At 44.4% G+C, this 13,073-nt stretch overlaps 1 protein-coding gene across 1 annotated transcript in view; it reads left to right on the forward strand.

Moving 5' to 3' along the window:
- LOC135553941 (KAT8 regulatory NSL complex subunit 1-like) overlaps positions 1–13,073 on the forward strand; it is a 73,191-nt gene that overhangs the window by 47,114 nt on the left and 13,004 nt on the right.

Raw genomic sequence — 13,073 nt, forward strand, 5'->3', positions numbered from 1 at the left:
GGCCAGCTTGTTAGCTTGCACAATTCTTGCCGTTCTCCTTCGATATCTCATCAACAAACTGTTTTCACCCACAGGACTGCCAATGACTGGATGTTCTTTGTTTGTTTGCACCATTCTTGGTAAACCGTAGACACTGTCGTATTTGAAAAGCCCAGGAGGCCGGACCTTTCGCAGATACTGGAACCGCCAATTATACTGCCCCAAAAGTTATTTAAGTCACTCGTTTTGCCCATTCTAGCGTTCAATCGAACAGTAACTATATGCCTTGATGCTTGTCTGCCTGCTATAATAGATATATAGATATATAGCAAGCCATGGCCACTTTGACTGTAGGAGCAAACCATTTCCGTGAACGGTGTGGTGTACCTAATACTATTTCCACTGAGTATGTGTTTGTGCTAATTCCAAGGAGGCACTAATGCGTTGGAGATAATCTTGTTGTTTTCTGACATTGTCTGTGGACAACAATACACATTCCTGGACCGGTGGGCTGTGCCATGGAGGAAGCCACTGCGCTGCCGTGGTAAGGATTTGGCCCTGCCAGAAGCTCAGACTCTCGGGCTCCTCAGCCTTCCTCCCCTCCTCAGCCCCCTTGTCCCTTCTCATTCAACAGCCTATAAAGTGGACTGGGTGGTCAGAGCTAGGTCTACTCATGCAAAATCAACTGGAACCTACTGACAACTCAACTATGAGTATATTAGTCAGCATGGGCACTGGACATGGTGCATGCATAGGCCGAAATCAAAATGCATGGATACGTACCAGTCTTTCCCACACACACAAAACAAGGCATGAGAACATCGACACCCATACACTTTTTCCAATTGTTACACAGAAAAAGGCTACTTAACAAATGGCACCCTATTCCCTATATAGTGCACTACTTTTTACCAGTCTGCGGTGGCGAATGGGATGCCATTAGGAACACTAAGAGTCATCTTAGGTTTCTCCCTTCCCTGTTGGTCCTATGGCAAAAGTCCACGGCTAAAGTAATGCACTATATAGGAAATGGGATGCCATTTGGAATGCTGCTGATATAGGGTTAGTTTCATTTACATTTAATCCCCAATCCTTATTTCAACTGCAGTCCTTTCAGCAGCTGAATTGCCTTAAAACATTTTTTTAAAACATGTTTTATTCTCGATCATTCTATTTCATCGGTCCACAACTCTTTCCCTTTATGTGATTGTAATGTGCTCGTCTTTGTCCACACTTTTTTACATTGGCAACTGATACAAGCCCAGGCAACAAACAATTGGTCATCTCCCTTGCCAAAATCATACGCAAAACCAGACGACACAGAGAGGAGGCTAGGCTAGGATTGGTACATTGAGCCGGTCTCCTCCAGGGCTGGTGCTAAGCCTAGAGTGAGGGAGGGCCCAGCCCGGACCTTGCGGTGAGCTAGCTGCAGCCAAGCAGCCTGCCTTGTCTGGCCTGCTCAATAATACATTGAGGAGAGCTGCTGCCGGTCAGATGGTGCAGTAGTCTGGAGGAGGAGTGGAGCCTAGCGCCCGTCTGTGAGACAGCAGCCCAGCCCTCACAGGTCCCGCTTCTATTGACATTTATGTAATGTGTAGGCCTTCCACGAACTGGAATATGCGCTTGGTTTGCGTGGCAAAAGATGTTCAAAGGGTAGGCGAGCCGAGTCATAGCTTACAACCTATGGAGGCAATTTGTATTACTGATTCTGATATTAACTCCACCGCAAGGTTGTTTTGTCCTTCTGAAAATCTATAATGGATTATTGTGTGAGCCACTATTTTAGTGTCCGTAACAGATTTAGTTCTGTAAGCTCTGTCATCCTTTTCATACAACAAATAAAGGATGGCTGGTAAGATTGATTCGTACACCACCTCTTTTTGACCGATCTAGGCCTATGTATTTCTTAGTGTTGACATCTATATTTCAAGGTTGTATGTGAATAGGGCTGACGTCCCTGCGTCTGTCTGCTTATATGGCCAGTATAGACTTTGTGTTGTGTACGGCATTTGTTGTCTAAGCGTAGACTAGGAGCCTTGGCTTACTTTGATGTGGCTTGCTTTGATCGCTGCTCCCATCTGTTGTAATATGCACAGCCTTCCCCTCCCCCCTCCCATTCAACAGAGTCACCGTTCTGCTGGGTGACGTCACCGTCCCTGTCACTGGCCCCATCTTGTCACCAGCGTCACTGTGGTAATTAAGCTAGTAGCACACAACTACCCCTCACCGGAGCACGGTGTCCTCTCTACCCTGCTCTGCTCAGCTCTGTCTGGGTCATGTTTTTTGTTGTTGTTATATTCTCTGACAGACAGACAGGCAGGAGGTGAACAATGGGAGTATGGTACACTGTACGTAGCCCAAGGCTGGTTTTCAAGGCCTGTGTACTGTCTGAGTCTTTTGAGTAATGTTTGGGTTGTATTCTATGCAGGTAGATAGGCTATACTAAGCCTTACTCTCAATTACACCTAATGTTTTTATGAAGCAGCATGTAACCTAGGTTGAATACGACCCTGCTGTCAAGTGTCGAGTGCTTGCTATGAACAGTGCCTGGGAGGAGGGAGTTTTTGTCAAGCAAATTCCTATTGCGATTAAAGTATTAATACATCCGGTTGCCAAGGAACAGAGAGCATTTGGCCTTCGGTGGTAGTTGTATTGAGAGTTCATGAATCTAGCTTTTCGATTTGAATATTCAAATTGTCCTTTTTTTTTGCTTTCATTGACCTATATGGGCCAAAGGTGAATGGTAGAGCATGCAACACTGGCTTGAAACCTCCCCTGTGCAGCAATCTAGAGGGTCACCTTTCCACCCATCACGACTTTCCACCCATCAACAGTAGTGTACATCAGTATATCAATTCTCTATTAATTTGATTGTATATGTTACAGCATTCAACAAAACTGAAATGTCACAATACGTAAGACTTAAATGGTTTGATTAATGAGAAATCTGTTGACGGGGAGATGACAGGAAAACAACGATGGTAGCTCCAACGTGATACTTTGAAGATGAACTAAAGGTAAAACAGCCTAATTATAGGTGCCAGGCTGTCACAGCCCTATCGAAGCCGGTGCAGAGAGAGAGCGGTGTGCTGTCACAGGACAAGTAGTTTGAAGTCGTTGGCACTGAAATACATGGAGCCGAACCTGAAACTCTTCCTGGTCCACCTATCACCAGCTAAAGGCAATATGTCTTCCTCTGTTGCTGGCTGGCACCACTCTACGAAGGTGTTGCATTGCTAAGGAAAGATTCATCATAATATGCAGCTGCCCAGCCTCCCTGTGGGAACCCATGAAGGAATATGCTGTGGATTAGGACAAAAAAAGAGTGGTGTGCAATGTTGGGGGATATTCCAGATAAAATCTAGTCAATTCAGGAAGTACACTAAAACTCAATAAAAATGGTATTAAATGAGGAACATGTGGAATTAAATGGAATTTGGTTTACTTTCTGAATTGAAATGGAATTGGCCCCAACCCTGGTGTGTCTGCGGCTAACATCCCTGGCCTAATAGTCATCGTACAATAACTTGTATAATAAAATAACACCCAGTGTCAAAAAAGGATAGATCCTTATTATTCTGGTCTTTTTTTTGTAAACAGAATATATTACTCCATATTTTCATCCGGACTGGATTTAAATGCCCCTCATGATCTCTTATCCGGCCATCTCTGGACAGCATGGTGATGTTTCTCTGGACAAGCCTGAGCCAATAGGGACGTGTGGAATTGGAACATGCAGGGGAGTGGAGCCTCAAACCGGTATCTGAGTTCCTGCCTAACCCCTGTGGGTTGTGCAATCGGACACGCAATATTATTACTAACACGTCATTTTTCCCTTTCCCATCCTCCCACCCGGGTATCCTTCCCAATACCAACCCACAACAATTTCATAACACACACTCTTTATTCACACTCTGTTCTCCCTCTTCAACTCTCACCCTAATTCATATCTCTACTAATACATATCTCTAGTAATATCTCTATTACTACTTCCTCTTTCTTCTACTTTCACTCTCCCCTACTCCTTCTCTTTAGCTCATTATTTTGTCTTTATGTAATGACTCCAACATTCCAGCCCCACTTAACCCTGTTAAAGTCTCAGCAGCAGGGCTTTAGGACCCCCCTTGGGCCCAGGCCACAGTCTGGTCTGGCGTCCCATTAGCACACATTCTGTGTCTCCGTTCACCTAGAAACAAGACGCCGGCCGGGGACGTCACAGAGCACAGAGAAGGCCCGGGAATACAGGCCTACAGTCTTTTATCCCCGTCTGGTCTGCACCCATTGAACCGTTTGCTTTGAATCATCTGTGGCCCAAATGTATTGCAGTATAGTCCTACCCCTTTCAAAGAACGCTGTGGGTGTTGCCAGGGTATTGCATTGAGTTATCTGTATTTTTTTTCCCCCTGGAAAGCAGCTGTGCTTCTCTTTGTATGGATTGAAGCTTCCATGTGTGTTTTATTAGCATAGAAAGAGGGTAAATACTTTCCAGGAAGCCAGGCGCTAAAAGACAAACATAAACACAAACATGAAAAATTGGGTTTCGACATCATGTCTTGTCAATCTTAGTTTCCTGTTCCTTTCTAGAATTTTCCCAAAGTAACTCTCGCTGTGAACACAAGACCCTTGCCTGTCGCCCCATATTACAGAATCCTGACAACATATTCCAGAACCATGAGAGTTTTAAATCTGTGTTCCAGCATTCCTCAGCTGCCTGGTTACAGCAGAACAGATGGGGGGGTGTGACCTTCAGGGGTTAGATGTGTCTCCTTCCCCAGATAGGAAGGAATCCTCAACCTAGTTCTGTAACAAATATTTTATTTTCCAGTGGAGGTCAGTACCCAAACAGTGTGCAAAACAAGGAAATCTTATGCAAAACCATTGTCTGAGTAATCAAAGATTGTGTTATGAACCTAGCAAATTATGTAAACCAGATGTGTTCTACCTTTTTGGTAGGGTTGTAAAAACAAGCCTTGTTGTTTTTGTCTGGGTCTGTGCCCCCAGTTAAAACATCCACACTTGTTTACAAGACTTCCAAATGCAGGACAAATGCTATTCTTCCCGACTTATCTCCTCTCTGCGAGACATTGACCTTCATTGCAGCGAGGTCAAGAATGACACCAGTCACTCCTCCTCTCCCATCCGACCATGTTTAGAACCTGTGGAATGTACTGGGCCAGGGTTGCATCTCAAATGCCACCCTATCACTCGATAGTGTACTACTATTAACGTCAAACGTATGTCATTTGGGATGCAGACCAGGTTTTTGGCTGGCTGGTGATTGCGTCTCTCATGGTGTCTATAGAATCAGGTATGTTATCGGGGGACCCAGAGAGGAGCCTTTCAGCCTGTTCGGCCGGCCACCATCATTCAACAGGCGTGATTTACTGGGTTCTACTGCCTTATCTCCCACGCCAGTGGGCTAATAGTGAGGGGGGGGGGGGCTGGGTTAGGGGAAAGAAGTATTGTGGAAGGGGATAGAGTAGAATGGGGGAGGGATGGTGAGGAGGGAATATCGAGTATGGGGAAAATGTAGACAATTTTCTGTTGAAATGTAGACAATGCCACTGTTTGATTGCATTTCAATTGTGGACATTATTATCCTTGTAGAGAAGCTGAAATGACAAGAAGCTGCAGTATGCAGGACATGAGTTTACCGTTCTCACATAAACCCCTTCTGATTCACAGACAGTCTTAATCACACAGTACCTTCAGAAAGTATGAACTTTAACGCCCTTAGATCAATGTCTAATTGGCATAATAAAAGAAATCCTCATACAAGTCCGTTTTTTTTGTAATTGGATGTGTCTCAATCCACCGCATCCGCACAAAAACAGTTTGGCCTACAAACTACACTGAACTAAAATATATAGTGTTGGTCCCATGTTTCATGAGCTGAAAACTGGTGGATGGATTATCTTTGCAAAGGAAAAATGCTCACTAACAGGGATGTAAACAAATTTGTGCACAATATTTGAGAGAAGCTTTTTTTGGAGACGATTTGTTGTTCCATGTCATGACTCTGTTATTCAATGTGTTTGTATGGGCTATAAGAAGTTATTTATTTCTTTTTCATCAATCATGGTTTATACAGAACCAGTCAAAAGTTTGAACACAACTATTCATTCAAGGGTTTTTCTTTATTCTTACTATTTTCTACATTGTATAATAATAGTGAAGACATCAAATCTATGAAATAACACATATGGAATCATGTAGTAACCAAAAAAGTGTTAAACAAATCAAAATATATTTTAGGTTCTTCAGAGTAGCCACCCTTTGCCTTGATGACAACTTTGCACATTCTTGGCATTCTCTCAACCAGCTTCATGAGGAATGCTTTTCCGACGGTCTTGAAGGAGTTCCCACATAAGCTGAGCACTTGTTGGATGCTTTTCCTTCAATCTGCGGTCCAACTCATACTAAACCATCTGAATTGGGTTGAGGTCTGGTGATTGTGGAGGCCAGGTCATCTGATGCAGCACTCAATCACTCTCCTTCTTGGCCAAATAGCCCTTACACAGCCTGGAAATGTGTTGGGGCATTGTCTTGTTGAAAAACAAATGATAGTCCCACTAAGCGCAAACCAGATGGGATGGCGTATCGCTGCAGAATGCTGTGGTAGCCTTGCTGATTAGGTGTGCCTTGAATTCTAAATAAAACACTGACAGTGTCACCAGCAAAGCACCAACACACCACCTCCTCCATGCTTCATGGCGCGAACCACACATTCAGAGATCACCCGTTCACCTACTCTGCGAATCACAAAGATGTGGCAGTTGGAACAAAAAATCTCACATTTGGACAGATTTCAGATTTCCTCCGGGTCTAATGTGTTTCTTGGCCCAAGCAAGTCTCTTCTTCTTAATGGTGTCCTTTTTGTAGTGGTTTCTTTGCAGCAATTTGACCCTGAAGGCTTGATTCACGTAGTCTCCTCTGAACAGTTGTTGAGATGTCTGTTACTTTAACTCTGCAGCCCAAATAAATGCTTCACAGTCTGAGGTGCAGTTAACTCTAATGAACTTCTCTGTAGCAGAGGTAACTCTGGTTCTTCCATTCCTGTGGCAGTCCTCATGAGAGCCAGTTTAATCATAGTGCTTGATGGTTTTTGCGACAGCCACCACTATGCTTGAAAATATGGAGAGTGGTACTCAGTAATGTGTCGTATTGGATTTGCCCGAAATATAACACCCTGTATTCAGGACAAAAAGTTAATTGCTTTGCACATTTCTTGCAGTATTACATTAGTGCTCTGTTGCAAATAGGATGCATGTTTTGCTTTCTTTTCACTCTGTCAATTAGGTTAGTATTGTGGTGTAACTACAATGTTGTTGATCCATCCTCAGTTTTCTATCACAGCCATTAAACTCTAACTGTTTTAAAGTCGCCATTGGCCTCATGATGAAATCCTTGAGCGGTTTCCTTCCTCTCTGGCAGTTAGGAAGGACTCCTGTATCTTTGTAGTGACTAGGTGTATTGATACACCATCCAAAGTGTTATTAATAACGTCACCATGGTCAAAGGGATAATCAATGTAAAAAAAAATAGTTTACCTATAGAATTTTATATATATACACACACACACACACACACACACACACACACACACACACACACACACACACACATCTACCAATGGGTGCCCTTTGCGAGGCGTTGGAATACCTCCCTGGTCTTTGTGGTTGAATCTGTGTTTGAAATTCACTGCTCGACTGAGGGACCTTACAGATTTTATATGTGGGGTACAGAGATGAGGTAGTCATTCCAAAATCATGTTAAACACTACTATTGCACACTACAACATTAACTTATTATGCGAGTTGTTTATCAAATTTTTGCTCCTGATCTTATTTAGGCATGCCAAAACAAAGGGGTTGAATACTTACTGACATTTCAGCTTTTCAATTTTAATGAATTGTAGGCCGGTGACATAATCTTTCATCTTTAATAGTAGCATTTAGCGAGGGCCTTTGATATCTGTCCTCCATCACTTGGTCGAAATACAAAAAATTATTATTTTCAATGACGGCCTAGGAACAGTGGGTTAACTGCCTGTTCAGGGGCAGAACGACAGATTTGTACCTTGTCAGCTCGGGGATTCGAACTTGCAACCTTTCGGTTACTAGTCCAACGCTCTAACCACTAGGCTACCCTGCCGCCTACATGGTAGAGGAATCTGTAGGCCTGAGGATTGTAAGCCAGTGTAGAGGATTGGCCCACCCTTGATCTGGCGTCATTATAAAACATGTTTTGAAGTGGCAATCTAGGATTCAAACAACAAAGTAGGTTACCCCACCACTGTTTTAATGGATGCAGGCCTATATCAATAATTTAAAACACATATTGCCCCTTTAAACCATGTTTCCCTGTCAGTGCTTATGGCATGTTGGTCTCAGTCGGTCAGTCAAATAAAATGTATGTCTTATGTCTTAGGGGTAGAAGCTGCTGTTCAGGGTCCTGTTGGTTCCAGACGTGATGCATCACTCCCGCTTGATGTGCAGTAGCAGAGAGAACAGTCTATGACTTGGGAGCCTGGAGTTTGACAATTTTTAGTCTGGTGTAGAGATCCTGGATGGCAGGAAGCTCGGCCCCATTGATATACTGGGCCGAACGCACTACCCTGTGTAGCGTCTTGTGGCTCGATGCCAAGCAGTTGCCATACCAAGCGGTGACGCAACCAGTCAAGATAACTCTCAATGGTGCAGCTGTGTAACTTTTGGAGGATCTGAAGGTCCATAACAATTTTTTTACAGCCTCCTGAGGGGGAAGAGGCTGTTGTAATGCCCTCTTCACGACTGTGTTGGTGTGTGTGGACCATGATAATTCATTCCTTGGTGATGTGGACAGCGAGGAACTTGAAGCTCTGGACCTGCTCCACTACAGCCCTTGTAGATGGGGGCGTGCTCTTACCTTTCGTTTCCTGTAGTCTATGATCAGCTCCTTTTGTCTTGTTGACATTGAGGGAGAGGTTTTTGTCCGGGCACAACACTGCCAGGTCTCTGACCACCTCCCTGTAGGCTCTCATCGTCATCGGTGATCAGGCATACCACCGCCGTGTCACCTGCAAACGCAATAATGGTGTTGGAGTCGGACCATTCAGAAGAGCCCTGATTATCTCCCTGTATTTTTCCAGCAGGAATGGAATGGGTTTGTAAATGCAATTCCCAGACTTCTCCATTCCTCGCCCTCTTCTCTTTCACCAGCTTCTCTCTCGGCTCCTCACTCCCCTCTCCCTCAATTGTTTCCGCCTCTCGCCTCTCTTTCACTCCCGCCTTCTCACTTGTCTCTCTCACTCGTGCCGTCTTTGCTGCGCCATGAAGGCTAGTCATGTGACGGGAGGTGGGTGGGATCGTTATTTTTTTCTCTCTCCCAGCACATCAAACCCTTTGTTCTCCACTAAACCCCGCCCATAGACAGACACACACACACACACACAGACACACAGGCTGACTGGGGGAGCTACTCTCTCTTCCTATCTCTCCACCCTCCCTCCCTCTTTTGTTGCTGCTAAAAGCAGCATGAGGCTCCTGGCTCATCCCACACTGCTAATGGCATTTAGATATGCTCATGTATTTTAAAGAAGGGTGGATGATTTTTCTCCCCTTGCGCTCGTTCCTTTACCCTTTTAATAGTCAGATGTTATTTCCTTTGATGGTTCAGTCCCTGTTACCTCAGCGACCATGACGATTACCACCCAGCCTTTTATATCCTGTGTTTTTGTTTTGCCTCACTGCTCGCAGCGTTCATTTCCTGGTTGGGCGGGTTTCTCGTTTGTGTGTATGGGTACACTACTGACTGACTTCTGAAAATATCTGGAATATTAATCAGTGTTAGATTTTTACATAAATCATAAGGCACGTGGTTTGATGTTGGAGTGGTGGGCTATTAGCTCAATATTATGTCCATGCCAAAAAATGATAATGCGATGCAGATCACACTCTTTGGTCCTTTTTAAAAACTTGCTGTATGTAAAATATATAAGTCACTATGGATAACCATCTAATGATGTTTGTTTCCAACATCGGTGCTGGTCTCTTACAGAAGTGTAATTCACGTTGTGTTTTGTTTCCTTGCAACAATACTAACGACTATCTTGATACTGGTATCGTCTCGGCCCTGCAAAACAGCTCCCATTCCTAGGTGAGAGCAGAGTAGAGACCGGTGTGAATGACTCATCCCTGGTGAGAGGACAGGACCCCACGCTTCAAGGTCACACACACACACACACTTTCCTACCACAAAGCCAGTAATACTCCTTACTGACGTTACTCTGGATTTCCTCTCAATGCCAGGCAGTGTATCCCTATATTTCCACCAGGGCTTGTTTCAAGAGCTCTGTGACCCTTCTTTATGTGTCGCTGAAGCCAGGCCTCTCACAGAGACACAGGAATCCAATTTTATTCTTCACATGCTTTGTAAACAACAGGTCTAGACTAACCGTGAAATGCTTACTTACTGGCCCTTCCCAACAATGCAGAGAGAAATAATAGGCTAGTAATAGCACGTAATAATAAACACACAATGAGTAATGATAACTTGGCTATATGCACAGGGTACCAGTACCGAGTCGATGTGTAGGCGTATGAGGTAGATATGTACACATAACTAGGAATAAAGTGACTAGGCAACAGGATAGATAATAAACAGTAGAAACAGAGTAAGTGATGAGTCTAAAATATTAAAATAAAAAAGTTAGCAAAATGGGTCAATGCAGATAGTTTGTGATGGATGGATCTATGAGGGAGCCTCACCAGAGAGGATGGCACATAGCCACTTAACCTCTCCCCGACAAGTTGGAGAACGCGTGCACGCAACCAAGAATGTCAGCTGAAAGTCGAAAGAAAAAAGCGAGTGACTCAGTTTGGCAGCTATTAAATCCACGGTGTGTGTTTAGTGAATATCAGCTACACTGCACTACTCAGAGATGAAGAGTGGCTGTGGTTTTTCCCGATGGCCGTCACACTCCCACAGAGAATTGTATTATGGTATTGTCAGAAAGGCAAGGAAGAGGCCTGTTTTTGCCGAACGCCCTCTGAGCACTTATTTAAATGTAAAATGTACTAAATGTCTTGTTATTTCGAAAGAACCTCATCTGGATTTCTGAAAGTCAGCAGGGGCACTTCACGTGCCCTCTGTGAGAGTGCTATTATACACACGCACTTTATGTTTTGTGTGAGAGCGACTTCTTTTCGGATCTCCTGTCCTGGCATTTGTTTTTTATATTGTGTGTTTTCCTGTGTGGGTGTTTCTGTGAACGTCAGTGTTATTGGTTTTCCCTGTACTGGTGCTTTTCCACTGAGACGAACCCCTACACCAGTAGGTCGCCAGTGTTTTATTTGAATGGTAGCTCTAGTGTAATTGTTTCCATCTGGAGTGTGACACTAAGACCTCTACATCATTCAAGACTGTCCTGTCTGTTCTTTCTGTCTGTTCTTTCTTGTCTGTCTGTCTTGTCTGTCTGTCTTGTCTGTGTCTTGTCTGTCTGTGATTGTGGCTACTTCCTGTTTGCCTGCTTCCTGTTCCTGTGTGGATCACAGAGAGGAGCGGGGGGGACTCATTGTGTCGCTACAGCAGCAAGCAGCAGCCAAAACTCCTCCCTCTGTCCCTTCCTCTCTCTCACCCTCACTCTCCACAGCCCTCCTACACACAGCATTCTCCCTCCTCGCCATAGCCCTACAACACATGGTTCAGTCGCTTGCCCATCCACTGCCCCCGGTGGTTGACTGTAGTGCTGCAGTACTCGGCCTACTACAGTACTGCCCCTCCCCCACACTCACCACATCCCATGTGGAATTTTTTAGGTTAGGGGTAGAAAACAGCACTGTTAATTTATAATGAACAGGAAAAACTGGATTCAAGGGTCCTGGTTCAGATTTGTGTTTGTTTGGTTAGACATGAGGAGTTAATTGTTTCTCTCCCCACCACCTCCCGCAACGCAATGTCCTTGTTTTATAAGTCCGTGTGTCCTTTTTACTCATCAGAATATAAAATACACCATCTCTGAGTCGCTGATTATTCAGTCTTCTGAAGTCCTCCCATATGTTGTTGCTCACTGGCTACCTTCATGGAAGTGGCCACGTCATGCTCCTTTTCCTATATCACACTACCAATGGAAATGGGAGGCTTCCCTTTCCTACAGTTTTGTGTGTGTGTGTTAATTAGTCTGCATGTGTGATTGTGCTAAAGAGAGGGATTATACATGCATGTTCTCGTGCACATCCATTTTATCGTGCCTTTTTCCTAAAGGGAACTGTGAAGAGAAGGTTGTATTTCTATCCAGCCGTCATGAAACGGTGTGTGTTTGTGCCCGTGTACTTTGGAAACTTCGTCTGAATGTGTGACATAAAATCTCAGACTCTTGGAAAGACATTTTCTATTTTACATTGCCACGTTCTGAAAACAGCATGTTTTGCTATACTATTCTCTGTCGGTTTAAGAGATTCTGAAAGAGAGAACACGGCCCCTTCTAAGCCAAAAGTGACCTTGTTCGGTTGGTCTGTACTTATTGTTGATAGCTGTAAAGAGAATGAGAGCCGTAGGGGGATGGTTGTTTGGGCGAGTCTTGAACCGGCGAGTCTTGAACCGGCGGGTCCTGTCCCAAATTATACCCTATTCCCTATTTAGTCGACTACTTTTCACCAGAGCCCTATGGGTCACGGTCAAAATGAGTGCCCTAAATCGGGAATAGTGTGCCATGCGGGACGCACACATAGTGTGTGTTGAGAGGTTGTCCTCTAAATTCCAGTCAGAGTAGATGAGGGGGTGGGGAAAGAGGAGGAGGAGGGCCTGTAGCAGCAGAGGCCTCACTGGTCTCCAGCCATCTCACCAGACTGCTAGGAAAGTGGGTTATGTAATGTTGGCTCTACAGAAAGAACATAGCAGCCCTCTCTTTTTCTCTCGCTCTCTTCACTTTCTCCATTTCTGATCATCTCTTTTCCCTACCCTCTCTTTTACCCCCGTTGCACTGATTTCTTGCCCTCATTGTCCCTGTCTTCTCTGTCACCCCCCCACCCTTGTTTTTCTCTCTCCCTCCCTCTCTTTCTCTCTCTCCCTCTTTCTGGGACAGAGTGTGATCGAAGGTAATCTTGAGTCATTTC

This window comes from Oncorhynchus masou, chromosome 14 (genome assembly GCF_036934945.1).
Source record: "Oncorhynchus masou masou isolate Uvic2021 chromosome 14, UVic_Omas_1.1, whole genome shotgun sequence".
In the NCBI taxonomy this organism is placed as follows: domain Eukaryota; kingdom Metazoa; phylum Chordata; class Actinopteri; order Salmoniformes; family Salmonidae; genus Oncorhynchus; species Oncorhynchus masou.